The sequence below is a fragment of the Labrus bergylta genome, chromosome 6, assembly GCF_963930695.1.
Source record: "Labrus bergylta chromosome 6, fLabBer1.1, whole genome shotgun sequence".
NCBI lineage: Eukaryota > Metazoa > Chordata > Actinopteri > Labriformes > Labridae > Labrus > Labrus bergylta.
Window position 1 is genome coordinate 8,349,381 of NC_089200.1, and position 17,923 is coordinate 8,367,303.

At 39.8% G+C, this 17,923-nt stretch overlaps 1 protein-coding gene across 1 annotated transcript in view; it reads right to left on the minus strand.

Moving 5' to 3' along the window:
* The window catches only part of LOC109986572 (regulator of G-protein signaling 8), a 32,030-nt gene extending 19,605 nt beyond the window's left edge, over positions 1 to 12,425 (minus strand). Inside the window, exon 1 of the mRNA XM_020637281.3 lies at positions 12,162 to 12,425. The gene's annotated coding sequence lies outside the window, so the exon portion shown is untranslated. The remainder of the gene's footprint in view (positions 1 to 12,161) is intronic.
* Between the last annotated feature and the right edge of the window lie 5,498 nt (positions 12,426 to 17,923).

Sequence of the window (17,923 nt, forward strand, 5' to 3'; positions counted from 1 at the left end):
ACCCGCTGGGTCTGGTGGATCAAAAATTAAAAATCTAGATCACGGAAGTTATGTCTCTCTATGTGTGTGTGTGTATGGGTATGAACATCTTCTTTGATGTTACCTAACTTGGTGCAATGCAGGTTTTCACATTTCCCTCCATGTCCTCATCTCATGGATGCTGACAGAAGACGCCCTGCAGAGTTATGTGGAAATGAGCTGACATGCTGTGACGTGATTATGAAACAAGATTTGTATAGCAATGACAAGAATTGGCTTGATCTACACAAGGAGAATATCTTCAGATCGAACTCCAAAATGAAAGCTCTGGACAATTTTCTTTCTGCATTTATTATTCATATTGTGGTACTACAGATATATATATATACTACAAACAGCATGATAAGGTATGCATGGATGCTCAGGTGCTTGCATGCATGTTCACATCTGCACTGATGTTAACTGTGACGTCAATACATTTATGTGTGTGTAACGTCACATCTGAAATCAACAGAAGAACATCTCATGGACAGGTCAAGCCCCCGCTGCTCGTTCTGGAGCGCGAGTAAAAATAGAAAACTGTCACTGGAGTACAAGACTTTCACGGTTGTGCTCGATTATAGCTGGTCACGTTTTTGTCCTCAAACTGGAACTTTCTCCTTAAGTACGTCATACTGTTTTATACAGCACTGTGTGGTTATAAGTAACCCTGCAAAACTTAGGTTGACGTCAAAAGCTATGACAAGAAGGACAAAACAAAGTGATAATAGCAATCGTTTAAATTCAACACATGCAAAACAGCCAGCAATGACTCTTTTGCTGGGTTGGAGATCTATTTGGGGGATTTTTTTGGTATGCATTTATTCAGAGACAAGCTGTAAATATAGGAATCGGGGGAGAGAGAAAGCGGAGGTTGACGTGCCGGACAGGAGCCGCAGGTTGGATTCGAACCTGGACTGACCGTTTTAATGGACTTCAGCCTCCACACATGGGGCGCCACATTTTGCTTTGTGATTATTTTTTAAAGAAAATCAACAGAGCTCTCATGCCAGTTCTCTTGACACAAAACTGGAGCTTGGAGTCGTTAAACACAGCCTCATATAGAAACTGTCTACAGCAAGTCTTTCCAAAACTAAGACATTAACCAATGTGTGGAGGCTGTAGTCCTCTAAGCGGGCAGCCCAGGTTCAAATCCGACCTGTGGCTCCTTTCCTGCATGAAATTCCCCATTCTATCTTTCTCTGATTCCCTACTCTATCCACTGTCCCAAATCTACAATGAAGGCACAAAAAGCCCAACAAAATCAATCTTAAAAAACAGAAAAAATAAAATGCTCATTATCAATAACTTATTGGGTTTATTTAGAAAAGTAAAAACAATGTTGCGTTGTGTGTCCTGGACTTATTGTTTTGCTACCAGGCTAGCTGTTTCTCGCCTTTTCTGTCTTTGCTATACTGCTCACATTTAGCTAAATCTATCAGGCTTCAAAATTGACAGAAAACAAATCCTACTCACTATGTATGAATTTGGTGTAGCGCCTACCAAAGGTTTCTTTGTGAAAGCCATTGCATCAAACTGTACAGAGACAGGCTAACTAGCTTCTTTTTAGCTGAAGGCTGTTGTGTGAACGTTAGTGCCTTAAAGCCGTACAGACGTCTCATGAGATGACCCCAGCCCACTGCCAGGTTAACATACTGTAGTGCATCCAGTTGAGGGGGTACTTTGTGGACATGGGAGAGATGCCATTCTCCCTCTTTAAAGTTATTGTACTGTTAGGTCAACCTTTGAAACTACAGTTTTAATGTGGAAATGTAGCATATTGTTGCTTTAATTCAAGACCTGTCCCAAAGATGCAAAGACGTTTAAGACGACTTCCTAGGTTTTCAAAACAGTAGTGCACAAATACAGTGTCCAATATATGGCTTTCCTGCAGTCTCTCATGAATCACTTAATTTGTGAACTTGCTAATGAATTCACTCACTCACTGTCATCCTCTCTACCCGCTTTCCCTTTTCCTACTTACTGAAACAGGGTCAACTACTTGCCTTATCTCTGCAGGGGCAATCATCAAGTGACTTAAGGCTAATGAGAAGCTTTTTAGAAATGCGGCTGTGGCAGGAAATCATTGAACATGCAAATTCTTTGGAGGAAAAATAGTTGCACATATCACATTTCTTGAATATTCTTTGAGCCTGTCAGTGATACAGCAAACAAGATAAAACACTTATATTTATAGCATTTATTTATATTTATAGCATCCCATTGATCCAGCCATCCAGATATACATAATTCACTTTTTTTAGTCTACATCTGTAAATTTTGTAATTACTGTACATAGCACAGACTCTTGCACTTTCTGCTTATTTGCACTTCTGGTGAGATGCCAAACCTCATTTCGTTACTCTATACTTGTATATGTGTAATGACAATAAAGTTGAACCTCATCTCATCTCATCTCAAAAGTTATTGGCTTCTTTTGATAGTTTCGACTTCATTCATAAGTGTTAAAACAAAGAGACAATGTACAAAAATCTGGACGTCTCTCACATGTTGGTGTAACCACTGCCAAATGTTTTAAAAATATTATCACATTCATAATCGAGTTTCACTCCTTTGATTCCCAGACACAGTTTTCACAGTTTTCAGGCTAATTAAGATGCACCGTGACTCAGGCTGCCTGGACCGCTATCCACTCTTGGCAAGTCCTGGCATGTCCCTTTTCCTCTCTTGCAGCTGAGTTTTTAGATTTGGGTCTTTAGTCACAGAAGCACAACACTGTGGTCTTGCACTTGTGTGTTTGCTCATGTGTATTTGTGTGTCCCCTTCCTGCAGAGCGGATGCCCAACTGCCTACAGAAGTATGTGTCAAACCATCTGATGTGTTGCCACCATTAGAAACAACACGGAGAGGATTAGGGCTGATTTGAGGTTTATATCTGTCCATCCCAGACATCTGCTGTGCTCAGATGGCTCAGGTGTGTTCCAGGAAAACACAACTGAAAATAGACTCTGACCTGAAGTGACACCAGATTCTGTTTTAATTCAGAAACACCTGGAAGTCCAAAACGCCTCTTCTCATTCACTTACATTAATTGTTGAGTGTGTTTTTTGTTTTTCTAACAGTTTTTCTAATAACGCTGGCAGAGGTGCAAATACTTAACCTTTTCTCATGCATCTTGCATAATAAATGCATAGAGTGCTGGATGTCAGAAACATTTTATATCAATACTTAAAGCTAAAAATTGAATTTGCTTTGATTTTGGTGCCCCCCTGTGGACGAAGCACTACCATATATCCATTTGCTGATATAGTCCTGTATGTGTCAGTAGAGTTTTCATCCTGCTGTCTTTTAACAGTCAAACATGTCACTGTGCATCTTTTGCATGGAAAATGTAAAAAGGGTTGTTTCTGCAGCGTGCTGTTTATCACTTTGTCTGAAAAATTTTCAGTATCATTTTCATTCTGTTTTATATCCATCTAAAAACTCCTCACAGGAGCTTTAAATCATTTGTTTTACAACGACTCAGTCGCTGCAATTTGCATATGGTCGCGAGGACAAGCAGATCAGCCCACCCTGCAGACTTATCCTGGGATTACTCCAACATAAGTTTCCCCCATGAGCTGAAACTTTGCCCACTTTTAATATGGGAACCTAGCGATGTAACACCACAGGTTGGTTTTAAAATGGGGATCATCATAATAGGTCAACTTTAATAACACCATTCTTCTATGTTTTTTTTTTTTTGTTGTCCTCTATTTATAAGCAGCCTGCAGGTCTATTTCAATAACAGTGTGCTAAACTGAATAATTGATCCCTTGACATTTAATAATGATTCAGATATCACCGCTGACAGTGGCTAATGAATTAAGTAATCAGTTGCTATAAAAAGCAGCAGCTGTGAGTAATAGTCACACGTACAGCTGTCCCCACGCTGCAGGAGAATCTTGTAGATGTGGCCAAAGGCAGGTGTGAGGATAATTATGCAACCATGAGATTTGGAGCATCTCTGCATCCATTTATATCAAGACATTTAAAAAAAAAAAAAAACAGATAATATTTCTGATCAAAATAACACATTATGTCAGTAAATCTTTGTGTCTGATTGCTGAGTGTCGTACATCTGGTCCTTTTCTCTCAAAAAAACATGCATATATTGAATTGTTAATAGTTTGTGATAGCTATTTTTAGAACAATTTTCATGCAGACTTTTCTCTTATTTCCTTCTTTTGTGATATCAAAATTATTGTTTTTCATTCTGAAAGCAATAAAAGAAATGAGCTCTTATTTAAAAGTGAAAGTTTTCCACTGGTGACTCATGTTCCTTGATATGCATCTTTTTCTATAACTCTGGTTTTTCAGTCCCCTGAGACCCCCCTCTGGTTACAGCTGAGCACATTTCTCACTTCTAATAGTCTTAAAGGTGAACCTGGGATAAAGCTGCCAAGGGGCTTTTCATCATGTTATACCCTGATACTATTTTCATCCACATTCTCCCCAGAAAGGTTCACTCATGTACTCTTTGATCAATATCACTCCCCCACAACGCAGGCCCGCCTCTTACTTATTTATCTATTTCTATCAGCTTAATCTGTATCCCATTCACCCGCATCAGCAGTTTATACTTTAATCCACGGAAAGAACAGAAATGCACTGAGCAGGCCTCACAGGGACATGGTACATTATCTGTCAGTACAGCCTGTTTGGTAACCTGACAAGATGGCCCATCTACTCTCATAATAGAACTGTGTCCAATCATTTAATCCTCTCTTCACACAGGTACACTCATGTTCTTTTGCATTCATGCCACCTTGAAATATTATCAATATTATCAAACACATGCACCGACTTATATCACCTATAATAGAAAATTATATTACCTCTTTTTGATAAAAAAAGATGCTCTGTAAATCAATGTTGCTTTCACTTGGAGAGGAGAAGAAATGGCTTGGGGCTCGGATTTGAAAAAATTAACACCTTGACCAAATACAGTGAATGTACAATTTTATCTCACTCTGAATGTAGTAGACGCTGTATCATTATTTGAGTCTGGGTTTTTGGCTTCCATCCTAGATTCATTCATTACTCTACTCTAAAGATCAATAAGGGGGATCCCTCAATTACAATGACTTTGAGTCATCAAAGAATCAATTTAAAGACAGACAACAAATCATTAAAATAACCAGAAGATAGATAAATACAAGACTGCTTAAATCAACAACCTTTGGTTTTCTAAGAAGCTAAGAAAAATTGAAAGGAATAAGTAAAAACTAGAGTGTAAGAAAAAAATGTACTAAAATAATTAAGCAAGCACAAAAATGCAATAAATAAAAGACACTTATGTCTGACAGTTACAAACAAAGGTTGGTTACAAATCACTGTTACTGCCAATGAAGATTAAATAAAGTTTTGCTCATTAACGACTGCACTCATTTAAGTGTGCGTGAATGTTGTATGAGAAGCTTAGTAATGTAACAATAATGTGTTTGCAAATTGCATCATGCTGTATATAAATACAAGCTATAAATGATTTGCAGTCGATAGAACATTTGTCGAGCTAAGTAAGAGCTACAAAGCAGTGACTTAGTTGACCAGAGCAACCGGCATCCTGGTTACAAAGTAATACTCATCCTCTACCCCAGTCATTAGCCAAAGCTACATGATGGCCAAGTCGTCTAGCGGGTTAGCCACCTGACATGTCAACATTCAGCGGCCAGCAATTTCACTTTTTTTTGGCTTCTCGATGGCATTTAATGTAAATTTCTATGCAACCAGCTACGCTCCCTAATGACACACGACTGGGCACACATTAAACTTTGCATTAATTAAGAATCGTGTCTCTAATGACCTGGAAATGTTGGTCGGAGATCTCTTCATAGTTCTGTTTGTCTCCTTACACTGAAAGCAGGTTTTTATCCTAACAGGAAGCGAAGCAAAATAAGCTTAAGGCAGTACAAAATACAAAATGAAAGCATAACTAAAACTGTTTTGAAATGCAAATGCATGTATTTTTAAACATGCAATAATTCCCAACCAACTTAGAAAATTAAGCTTTTAAAAAATGATCATCCTTCGACAGCCCTGTATTTATATCTATGGCACTGATTCCGACTTCTATATTCAGTCTTAAAAACCGGAAATCCCAAAGCTGACTGAACTTGATGTACAAAACACTTATACTTACTTTAAGACTAAAAGAGCAAGTGAGGCTTCCCAAACTTTACCCGAGTATGACTCATTGCTATGTCAGATTACACTCAAGGAAATCTCGTTGTCATGGCTTGGACGGAGCTATTAAAAGCACACGCATGTCAGTGGTGGTCACGATGATAAGGGCACACCACTGGCTTGCAGTAGCTTCTGGAGGGACGGTTTGCTTGGTGATAAAATTAGAGCTTGTCATCCAGTGTAGGCCATATCTGAGTATGATTGATCCTTCTCTGAGGTTTCTTTAGGACTTGAGGGGTAGGAATCAGCTTCTGGCCATTTCATTGCAATTTTTGGCTCCACTCTGATTTAGCAAGAGTGATAAAAACACATTCAAATAATATAATAAAGTATGGTGATGGGAGTCATGTGGAGGTGTAGGAGCCCTGAGAGTATTTGATACATTTTGTGGCTGAGCCAGGAAAAGCAAAATGGCTGACTTGTGTTTGTAAACATTGTGGATCATAGTAATGGAGTTTCCAGAAACCCTCGGCAGCATATGTAACATAATGTCATGTACAGGACTCTGTGGTATTTTTAAATCTGAGCATGTGCTTTCTTCTCTTCAGCTTTTACTGTGACTGAACTCCTGTCTTTTTATCGCTCATACTGCCTTTATCCATTTATGTAATCAGTCTGTTCCAGGGATTTATTTTGCATTGCAGAAAGCAGACCGGCTCCTGTGCCTGCGGCTCTGTCTACTGAAAGCATTACTCCAGAGAAGGATTTGAAACGCTGTTGTCATATGCATGTAGGGCGCACACACTGACTTGTATTGTTGAGCCGCAGCAGTGCACTTGCTCGCATGCTCGAATCCCCACATGTTGTGACATTTCTGCTGCACACTGTGACCATACACCCTGAATCTATTATCTCTCCAACAGTTTACAATGTAATGTGTTTGCTCTCGCGTTTGCTAGATGTCTTTTTTTTTTTTGTTCTGGGTACAAATCCAAAGACCTGGCTGTAACAGTTCTCATCGAGTTGTCCTTCAACCAAATACAAATCTCAAAGAAAACAGAACTAATATTGAATTCTTGCAGAAAATCTCACTGTTGAAGCACCTTGTGTACGGTTGACCAAATTGAATAAGACTCACAAACAACTTTATGGATACAATCTACAAATGTCAGACCATGCCTCGGAAAGAATGCAATGAAAATTGTGAATTTTGCTACACAATTGACAGCAGATATGGGCATAAAAACAAGCCTAGAGCCGATAGGATGACATGCAACAAACCTCATGGATTGGGATTGAATAATGAGCGCATTATATGATTTTCAATCCACTATCAGCGTTAAATAGCATAAATAGTTGATACATTTGAAGCTTGATCCAAAGGCAACTGGACTGGTTCAAGATTTTCTACCAGTCCAGTTGCCTTTAGATCAAGCTTGAATCTTACCATGAACTTGATGACTGAGAACTTAAACAGACGACATTGCTGACAGTTTCAAATACTATGCAGTGACACTAGACAACCAACTCAGTTATCCAACCGCAGACCAGTGACATCCAAAAAAAGAGCCATCAACGATTGTCAGCCATTCGCAAACTGATAGGACTTTATGTTGCCCCCCATATCCTCCTGCTGCTATCTCAGAGAATGATCCAGCCCATCCTAATGTACTATTCCACCTGCTTCTAAAACATGTTATTTGTTAAAAACAAGGCCAAACACAACCACAGTTCCCAGAATAATCTGTCTCCCCACACCCAACCTAACAGAATCCAACAACAGGGCTATAACACGCATTGCAACCTCAATATACCAGGACACCACACATGAACTGAACACCCACCTCACCCCACTTCCCTCAGAACGGCGGCCCAGAGCACTGAGGTGCAGAAAGCCTGATCCCTGCTGTTACAGCTGCCCTGAACAACAGGCCCCGCTGAACAGGCCAGAGTGGGAAGTTCTGATTGTTGTTTAACTTTGCTGTGCTTTGGTGGGAATTGTCTGTTGGACAGAAACGGGGCTGTGAAAAGGAATTTCCCCATGGGGACATTAAAGTCTAAAAAGTCTATATCAAGTCAAGTATAAATTATAAATGATACATATTTGAAAACTATTTAAAATCAGTATAACCTGCATGCAGACCTCCTGATGTAAAATATTGTTTGTTTTCCCTGCAATATGTGCACCTGGTGACATGTGCCTTATTAACGAGATCAACTTTAGTAACTTTCTGTACAGTTAGTAGGAGGCCATTGCCAGGTGCAGCCCAGCAATAACAGTGAAGTAACTGTGAAGGAAGAAACCTGGAATTCAGGTGATCTAGTGTAACAAGGGTAGAGGTGTGATCAGGGGGACAGAGAGCTCAATGGACACAGGACTTTCACAAGACTCTATGGGGCCACATTATCTCTTTGCTATCCCCATTGCCGGAGAAAACCAAGGTGTGACTCTAGATGCTGAGTTCAACTTTCAAAAGCGTGTAACAAATATCTCCAAGATGGCGTTCTACCATCTCAGAAACCTATCCAAAGTTCAATGTTTCCTGTCACAGTCAGACTCTGAAAAGCTGGTTCACGCTTTCATCTCCAGCAGACTTGATTATTGCGATGCACTTTTTGCTGGAGTTGCAAAAACAGGTACCGTATTATGAACTCCCGCTTATTCAGGATGCTGCTGCCAACTAAAACGAAAAAGTCAGGACACATCACTCCCATTTTAACCACTTTTCACCGGAGCAAAGAGTTGATTTTAAATACTACTTGTTCTTTTTAAATCTATGAACTGCTTCGCTCCCTCCAATGTTGTTAACATGCTGACTAAGTACACACCAGACCGGTCCCTCAGATCGTCAAATAGAGGTCTTCTCAGCATACCCAAAATGAATTCCAGATCAGCTAAGGGGGCTTTCAGTTATTATGGTCCAATTATTGGCCTCTTTATGACATGCACCAAGGTCTACTAAAACAGTGTCTCTTTGCATAAGCTTTTGGCCAAATCATAAATGATTGGAGAATATCTTGCGCTTAATTTCTATTCAAATATTTCTACTCCCTTTTTGTATGTTGCTGTTTTTTATGCATTCAAAACAAAAAGCTTGAATCTTGTGTTTTATAGTAATATAAACATTATAGTATAATGTTCTTAATATGTATATTGTCTACTTTTACTTTGAAGCACATTGAGTAAATTCATGTCTTGTGAAATGTGCTGTATAAATACACTAGACTTGACTTTCATCCAGGAGACCAGGAATCTTGGTGAATTCTGATGTCAACATTGACCGTAACAAAAGTAGACTATGCAACATAACATCTTGTACATGTCACAACTTGCATACCTATTTTATGGGGTGGAGGCAGGGGGTGGTCAATTGGTAAAAAAACAAACCTTCAAACACAGCGACGGTTTGAGTACCTAGCAAATCAAAAGTCATCATTGATGTAATATCAGTTATTTATGTAACGGACTACATGCAAACAATGGCCTGATCACCTACAGCCAGGAGCACCTGTTGTCTCTTGAACCTCACGCAAGAATGGGTGACCTGTTTTTAAATCTACCCAATGACTGCTCCAGACTGGCAAAGAATCAAAAGCTATTAAAGAACCCCCGGACAACAGCAGGACATAAAACTAAAATTAAGAAACGAGGATCTGTGAAAACACAGGAAAGATGGGAGTGTGGAAGGACGTGTATGAGTGAGCTCTGCTCTCCTGCCTGTCTGTCTAAGTTATATTGAACATTGGTATCAAATATTAGTTTGGTGAAAGATGTTTAATACATGAATCGAAAGATTTGAAACTGGATTGAAAATGTAATCCCAGGAAGCCTTGGCAGCATGTTTTTGAAACTCCACGCTGCAGTGGCATTTTTTTTCTGTGTCTTGAACAATGGCAGGTGAACACACAATGGAAACGATACTCTGTGCAATTGAAGACAGCAAAAAAGAGGTTCTCCAAAATCTCCAAATAATAGACTAGAAGGTTATTCAACTTGACACCACTATGAACAACTTGGCATACGTCGAGATTTTGCATACGTCGAGATGTAACAAAGATTGAGTAAAGCAGAAGACGACGTGGCCGATGCACTAAAACGCATAAATGTATTGGAGAAAAATACGGCTTCACCACAATCTAAGGTGGATTATTATGAGAATAAGAGCAGGCAGTCAAATTTATTGATCGTTGGAATTCCGGAGGGGTCCGGAATTCTGGCTCTCGGTCCAAAATTAGATAAAGAAAATATTTGGGCGTTACATTCCTTTAAATCCTCATCATTTTGTTCTTGGACTGGACTTCTGTGACCGTAGGCACCAGTACATTCTTAGAGTTACTTTGTATGCTGCACGCCTCACAGTGTTACAGAAATGGTTAGATGAAGATCCTCCTGATATCTCAATGTGGTATGAAAAACTGATGTCCCTCTTGCCTTTGGAGAGATTATCTCATGTACTCAGAGGTACTCTTGAGGTTTTTGTAAGGGAATGGTCCCCATTGGCAATATTTCTAAAAGAGGAATGGTTCAGTGTAATGTGTATAGGAACATCAAATACAATTGAATAGAATATGAATTATTTTATTTAGCTCTACTGATTGTGAAAACTGCTGTTGTTAATCTTTGTTTGTCTTTTTGTTTTGTTGTAATGTGTCTGTATGTTGTTGTTGTGGGTTGTTGTGTATTGTGTTCATTTGTTGGTCCTTGTAATTAAAATAAATACATAAAAAAAGAAAAAAGAAACGAGGATCAAGAGGCATCAAAGCAAAGCAAGTGCTTCCATCAGGTCGGCGATTCAGACTGCCAAGAGCCACAAAAAATGTTTATAAAAAAGAATTTGTAGCAAATGCGATAAAATTCTTAAATTCATAAAGGAAAAAACGACCCCCTCAACTGCACATTGTTTTATGAAATTAATGTTTTTAAACCTATAACTTTATGAAATGTCATAAAACTCTGGCTTATTATTATACTAAATTATTATTTTAAATTCACGAACCATGCTGACTGTGATGTTGTCGAGGACTGGTTTCCTGCTGTGCTTGAATGTTGTCCTGTTTGTCATAATGTTTTTTGTCTTGTTCTTGTGAAGCCAAAGAAAATGTTCCACTTTGTGGACAAATAAAGTTCTATTCTATTTTATTCTATGGTGATGGACGGGTCATTAAAAACACAGTCCATAAACCAAGGTCGTGTTTTATGAAACCCATTCTTATCTATTTTTAAATTTCAAGCACATCTTACAAAGTTGTTTTGTGGCTGACATTACCAAGTTGCAACCTTTCCATGTTAACCATTGGTTTATTTTTGTCCGGTACAGATTTGCATGCAGTGGTATGAGTAGAAAGCCTTTTGGTCTTATGGGAACAATCGACCTCACCAGTACCTCTTGTGCTCAGTTAATAACACTTTTTCAAGTATGGTAAGTGTGATAGCTACTGACCCACTGACAGGACAAGTAGAAATAAGGGGCTGTGTTATGGCAGGGTTTGGATAACATTCAGCCTGAGGTGCCACTTGTGTGGGCTTCAAAGCTCTACTCCATCTTTGATAGCCCTGATGAGTGACATTTACTGGACTGAAAAGCCCTCAGAGCTTTCATCATGAAGGGAGGGGTGGGCGGGTGTGAAATGGATTTCAATCGTGCTTACAGGGAATCGAACTGCAGCATGCGTGAATAACAAATAGCTTTAGCAGAAATGTAAACAGAAAGCCACACAAAGGGTACACACACACAAATACATTTGCAGGATAAAAGCATGTAGAAATCTGTTGTATGAAGCTTCTACTTGTATACTTGTATTCTTGGATTCATATTTACAAAATAAACCACAGTAATGCCAATCACCAACGTTTTTTTTGATTTAGCAGAAAGCCTCTGTTCAAAGCAGCAGATAATAATCAGTGATATGAACCGTAAAGAATGACAAAGACCTCAGTAAAGCTCAGAGCTTCAGTCCACGGCAGAGTTACATAACACCTCGTCACCTAGTTCAGTAAATGAATATGGATCCTTTACCTTGAGTCTTGTGTGCACGAGAGCTGCTGGACTCTGGCTGATCTTCCTTTTTAACACTGCCTCTCTGCAACGTGCGTTTGGCAGACTGCAGCCTCCTTCTAGCCAATGCTGGTGTGTTTTTTTGTATAAAAATCTGCACGGCTCAGAACTGAAGTGTTTCTTTAGCCAGCGAGTGGGAGCTATACACGCGGCATGCTCGGTGGTGTGAAATCGTTGGGGGAGAGAGAGCAGGGGAGACGGACAGAGGGAGAGGCAGAAGGGGGGGGTGGAATCAGAGGAAGGCGAAGGGGGAAGAGGGCTTTTGTTTGCAAAGGGAACTCTCCAAGGACAACCGGAGCACATCTGTGAAGTGGAGCTGTGCTGTTCAGTGATGCTGTGGGTGAAAGGACGGGAAAATAAATGTGAAGTGGAAGGGGTTGGGGGGCTTGAGATGGCTGAGAGGTCAGCAACAGGGCTGTCAATGTGGGATTTCACATCTCAGCAGATTCTTTGTTAGAAGCCTGACAATACACTGAAACACTTTTCTTATCGAGTATCTGGAACAAGTTTGTTAACTTGATGAATTGCTCGACAACAACAATTGGACAATTCTTTAACATACAAGTTCTGAAGCATTAAAATATATGCTAGTTTGAGATTATTGAAATTAAATGGAGCTTTACAGCATGACAAATCTGTTAATTTAACATAATTTTTTGGTTGTGAGCCTTACACATCAGGTAAAACATTATTCCATTTATTCATTTTGTTTTTTAAATCCCTCGGGAACAAATTGAGCCCTCACTTACAATAGTAAGAACAATAGCAGCCCTCACTTATTATTGTGAGTAAGAACAAGTGAGGTATTCAAATTGTAAGATATGTGTAATACTGTATTGCACTCTCAATACATACTCTCATCGGCATAAAGATGGATATTGCAATTATTCAATGAGGCAGTAATGTCATTAATAAAAGTGTTATTAATAGTCAATAACACTGGTCTGAGAACTGAACCTTGGGGAACTCCTTTTGCAGGTGAGAAAAGATGGCTGGACATTGCCTATCTTCACACACTGCAGCCTATCTGAAAGGTAAATTTAAAAGCACTTGCAGCTTTTTTTATTTAAACAAATTCAAGTTTTCAAGTTGTTTAAAAGCAGAGAGTGGTCTATAACCACCTATGCAATCTAATGCAATCCAATTTGAGCTGCAGCACTTCTATGAAAGGTGCTATACAAATAAAGTAACTACTTATTATTATTAGTAGTAGTAGTAGTATTTTGCTGTGCGAGTATCTGTAACTACAGTGTACACATGCACAATGGCACACAAGGTAACATGATACGATAACATTATACTCGTTCTGGAAAAAACAAGTCATAGATGCAGCTTCTCCCACAGTATCTCCAATCTGTTATCTTTATATTCATTAATATAGAAAACATTGCAAAAAAAGGGGATGATATAGTAAAAAGTAAGACGAGAGTGCATTTATCTTTTTGCAATAAGATGAGGAAGATACGTTCTGCAAGAGACTTTGTGTGTGGAGGAGGCAGACGGGTTGAGGAAGGATGAATCTCGCCACTGAATAGGCAACCAAGTGTTACATAAAAAAAGCACACACACACACACACACGTACACAAAACCAAGCAAGAGCTCTGCCTACACACACATGTTCTTTCTGTCCTTCTGGTACTCTCATCTACTCTGCATAGCACATGCACACACACACTCACACACACACACACACACACACACACACACACACACACACACACACACACACACACACACACACAGTCTGTTGTGAGTATAACTAAGAACTTGAAGAACAATGGTTGAACAAGTTACATTTAAAAATGATCTGGCTCCAATTTTCATTTAATAAAGGCTGCAATAATTAGGATTATTCTCAGTTTGATCAATACAGTTGCATTTTTTCTAGTACATTTACCTACAGTCCTACCGCTATGCTGGATATGCACTAGTCAACGGTTAAAAGATGCATCGTTGAGTTTATCTTACCTTGACATGTCCACAGCATCGCAGCGTATGAACTGTGCAACAATAAAATATATTCAAGTCAAATAGATCCGTACAACCAAGCATTGCATAACCTAGGTTACTCCACAGATGAAAATATCAGTTAATAGGAGGGTTATATAAATGTCATGACAAGGATAAGTCCCAGCTGGTCCATTTCTTTATATCAGCATTGGCCTTGCTGGAGCGTGCCTATGTTCCCTAAGCCCTATGTTCCCACAGCCCTATGTTCCCACAGCCCTATGTTACCACATTTCTAAGATTTTTTTCAAAATTAGGCCCTATGTTCCCACATTTAGTTTTTCATCAACTTGTATCAGATTTTATCCCCCTTTCTCCCGATTACACCCAACCTATTATCCAGTAGCAATGGACTACAGATGGAATGTAACTTTTAGTTAAATCTGGTGCGCCCATCTCTTTGTTTATTGCAAACATTTAATGTAAGTGCACATTGTCCTTTTAAATAAACAAACTAAACTAAGTAGCACAGAGGCCTCACATTGACTAGCTTCTGGTCAGATCAGTCGAATGAAGCGCAGCAACTGGACGCAAACCATAGCTTCAACATACCTCTGAAAAGCCGGGTTGGCATAGAGAGAGGGTGCTCCTGGGATGCTTTGAGTCACTTTCCGTCATAGGCTCATGGAGGAAACGTTAAGGAAGGAGGATGCCTATCTGAAAACTCCTCTGTGTCAACCTGCCAGTGTCATCAAGTCTACTGCGCTACTCTCTTGGTGAGTGTTTTTGGCACACGATATTTACATCTTGTCCTGTTTGTTGAAATCAATTGACCCTGATGGTTTGCCACTCAGTCCCGCAGCTGGGGATTTGAAGGAGAGAGCTAGCTTCTAAACTCTCTCTCAAGCTCAACACCGTTACTCCAACATGGGGTTGCTGTGGAGTGACGAACCCTCATAATGAAATCAAACTCACCTCCATGAGTTAGTGTAATTAAGACACAGCGCACATTTAACTTTCCACAGTACACATTCTAACAATCTAAATAAGTAAAACGTTTCACTATTTATGCAGTTCACTTAAAACTGGAAAGGCCTCTAGTACTTTTCAACCTTTTATGTGCCAGGAACAGGCACTCTGCAAGTGATGTCCTTTGAAGACTATTTCAAGAACAAAAAGAATACAAAGCTCAATTTACTATAAGGAGCTTCACTTTAGCAAAGGACGTGTCAAAATGATGCCAGGGAACAGCACATGTCCACAAGCCAGGGCAACTCTAAACAGCTTCCACAACACAGTGGCTTACAGCGCTCCAGTAGGACTCAATATTTCGATTGCCACCATTATACCGTCCCTTCAGTCGAACCAGTGTGGCCTCTAAGATCCTCCACTTGCGTCGCCGTCGTGGGGGTGCATCGCCTCTCTCTGCCAGCATGATGCTTTCTTCAGTCAGCGTCTGGCGATCTTTCAGGTGACGGATGAATAGCCACAGAGAGAGATGGCGCACTTGCACTGTATCATTCATCGTCCGGTGGTAAGCTAGAATTAAACAATTATAGAAAGACCAAACATTAAAATTACTTCTACACAGACATTTTGCAATATTCAACATGGTCATTTTGCAATTACTCACATTCAACATCGTTGCTCGTTCTTTGGTCCATGTGCCTCTCGAAGTCATCCCACATAACTGGTGGAAATGTGGATCCAGGGCGGATGTATGTGTTCCTCATATAGGTGATGAACTCTTCAATTGCCGGTTAGTGTCTCACAAGACGTCTACAGCGTCTGCCATTGACAAGTGTGTTAAAGTTCATCTGAACCAGAGCAAGCGGTAGGTAACCCAGTGCCATGAGTTTGCAGATGACCCGAGCAAGGGTGCGGTCTTGGTGGTAGGGAACAGCCAATCCGAGCTCTTGGATCTTCCTCCGCAGGGATTGGTTGAAATGAAAATAACAACCTCCAACCGTGGCTTGAGGCTCGTCGGATGGCCACTTTGACAGCTTGGTGTACGTGCCTGTAGTGTCCAATGGTTCTGAACAAGAACAAGAGGCAGTACAAAGCCATGATGGTTTCCCAATATGGTAAAACACTGTCTGTATGGTCGAGGGCAACTCCTAAAGGTAAATAGGGCCTAATTTTAAGAAAAATCTTAGAAATGTGGGAACAGAGGACTGTGGGACCATTGGGCTGTGGGAACACAGGGCTGACCCCTTGCAAAGCTGAAGGCTGTTTAAAACAGAAGGTGAGCCTTTTTTTTAAACTAAGGAAGCACCTTAAAACAAAAATGTGGTCAGAGATGTTGTTATAAACAACAGCACTCTGTCCCAATTGAGGGAAACATCCTTTGAAGGACCCATGGACTGTAAATATAAATGGACAAAGCCTGAATCAGGTCAGACACACGCCTTACTATGCATTACATGTATTGTTCATGAAATCAAAATGGCCATGTTATAGAAAAAAATCACACCCCGTACAGTTGTCAGTCAAGGCAGAACTGAAATGAGACGGTCTGGTCTAACTTCTTGCTTGCGTCACCAGCTGTTCCCGCTTATATTCTTAACTTACTGCTCCTGTTACTTGGTAACGTCAACAGCTGCACCAGAACTAGTTAACATAACAAATGTGCCATTACTTCACCTATTAGTGTAAGACTTATTCACAAGTTTTAAGGCCCTTTTCTTTTGTTCAAACATTTTATCGCTAGCTTTTCGGCTAAGGTGAAACCTATAACTTAAAGCGCAGTCATCAGCCAGTGAGATTCATTGCGCACCATTTAATTTAAATGGAGCGAAATGAATCTCTGGATTGGTGGGCCATCAGGGGAAGCATTCAGGAAATGTAGGACACATTTGTTGGCTGCATTTGAAGGGAGCCTCTTGAAATGGGATAGCCTTCAAAGCGTCTTCAAATATACCCTTGGAAGGATGTAGCCCAGGAACTGGGACACAGCCAAGTTTACCACTGTCAGGATAAATCACAAAACTTATACAAGAAGCAAGACATGAACCTTGAAAAACCAAAGTATCTTACATTTTTAAATATTGTCTTTTATATAAAAGTAAATAATGAGGTATAGGAACAGATTCAAGTTGTAATATTATGTATTGACGACCCTGGGGATAAAGCACATTATTTCTGATTCTAATGGCAACATGAGGAAACTTGATCCTCTCTGAAAATGTGAACAGGAAAAACAACCCAGAAGTACATCATACAGTACATTTCAGGAATAGCAGTTTACATCACAGTGGTTGTTGGGAAAATTCATCATAAAAGGCATTACCAGAAAGTGGAAAAAATATAACAATTTGGTGTATTTCTGGTCAGTCCACCACCGTAATGCACGGTTTCTTTATCAAGTGGCTATATCTCAAGTTGCATCTGGCATTTATGACAAATACTTCCCCTAAATCACCCATTATACTGTTTCAATGAAAAGTGACGTACCAAAAAATGTCTTTGAACATGATCCTTCATAGATGAAACATTTTGTTTATCAAGAGATTTTGAAATGATAGTTTGCAGAACAAAACATCAGTAATTCAAAGCTCTTTTCAGTCACAAGGAAGCAGGCCACAAAAGGAGTGATGAGAAATGTTCGCCCACATAGTTGACCATGGATTTGTGACCTTGATGATGCTGCAGGTATTGTAGGTTCCCAGACACCGTCTCTGTCTCTGTGGATGACTAATCGGATATCCTCTCCGAGTAGCAAACGTCATTTGTTCATCATGTAATTGGTCTTTAACATTGTCTGACACACACTCTT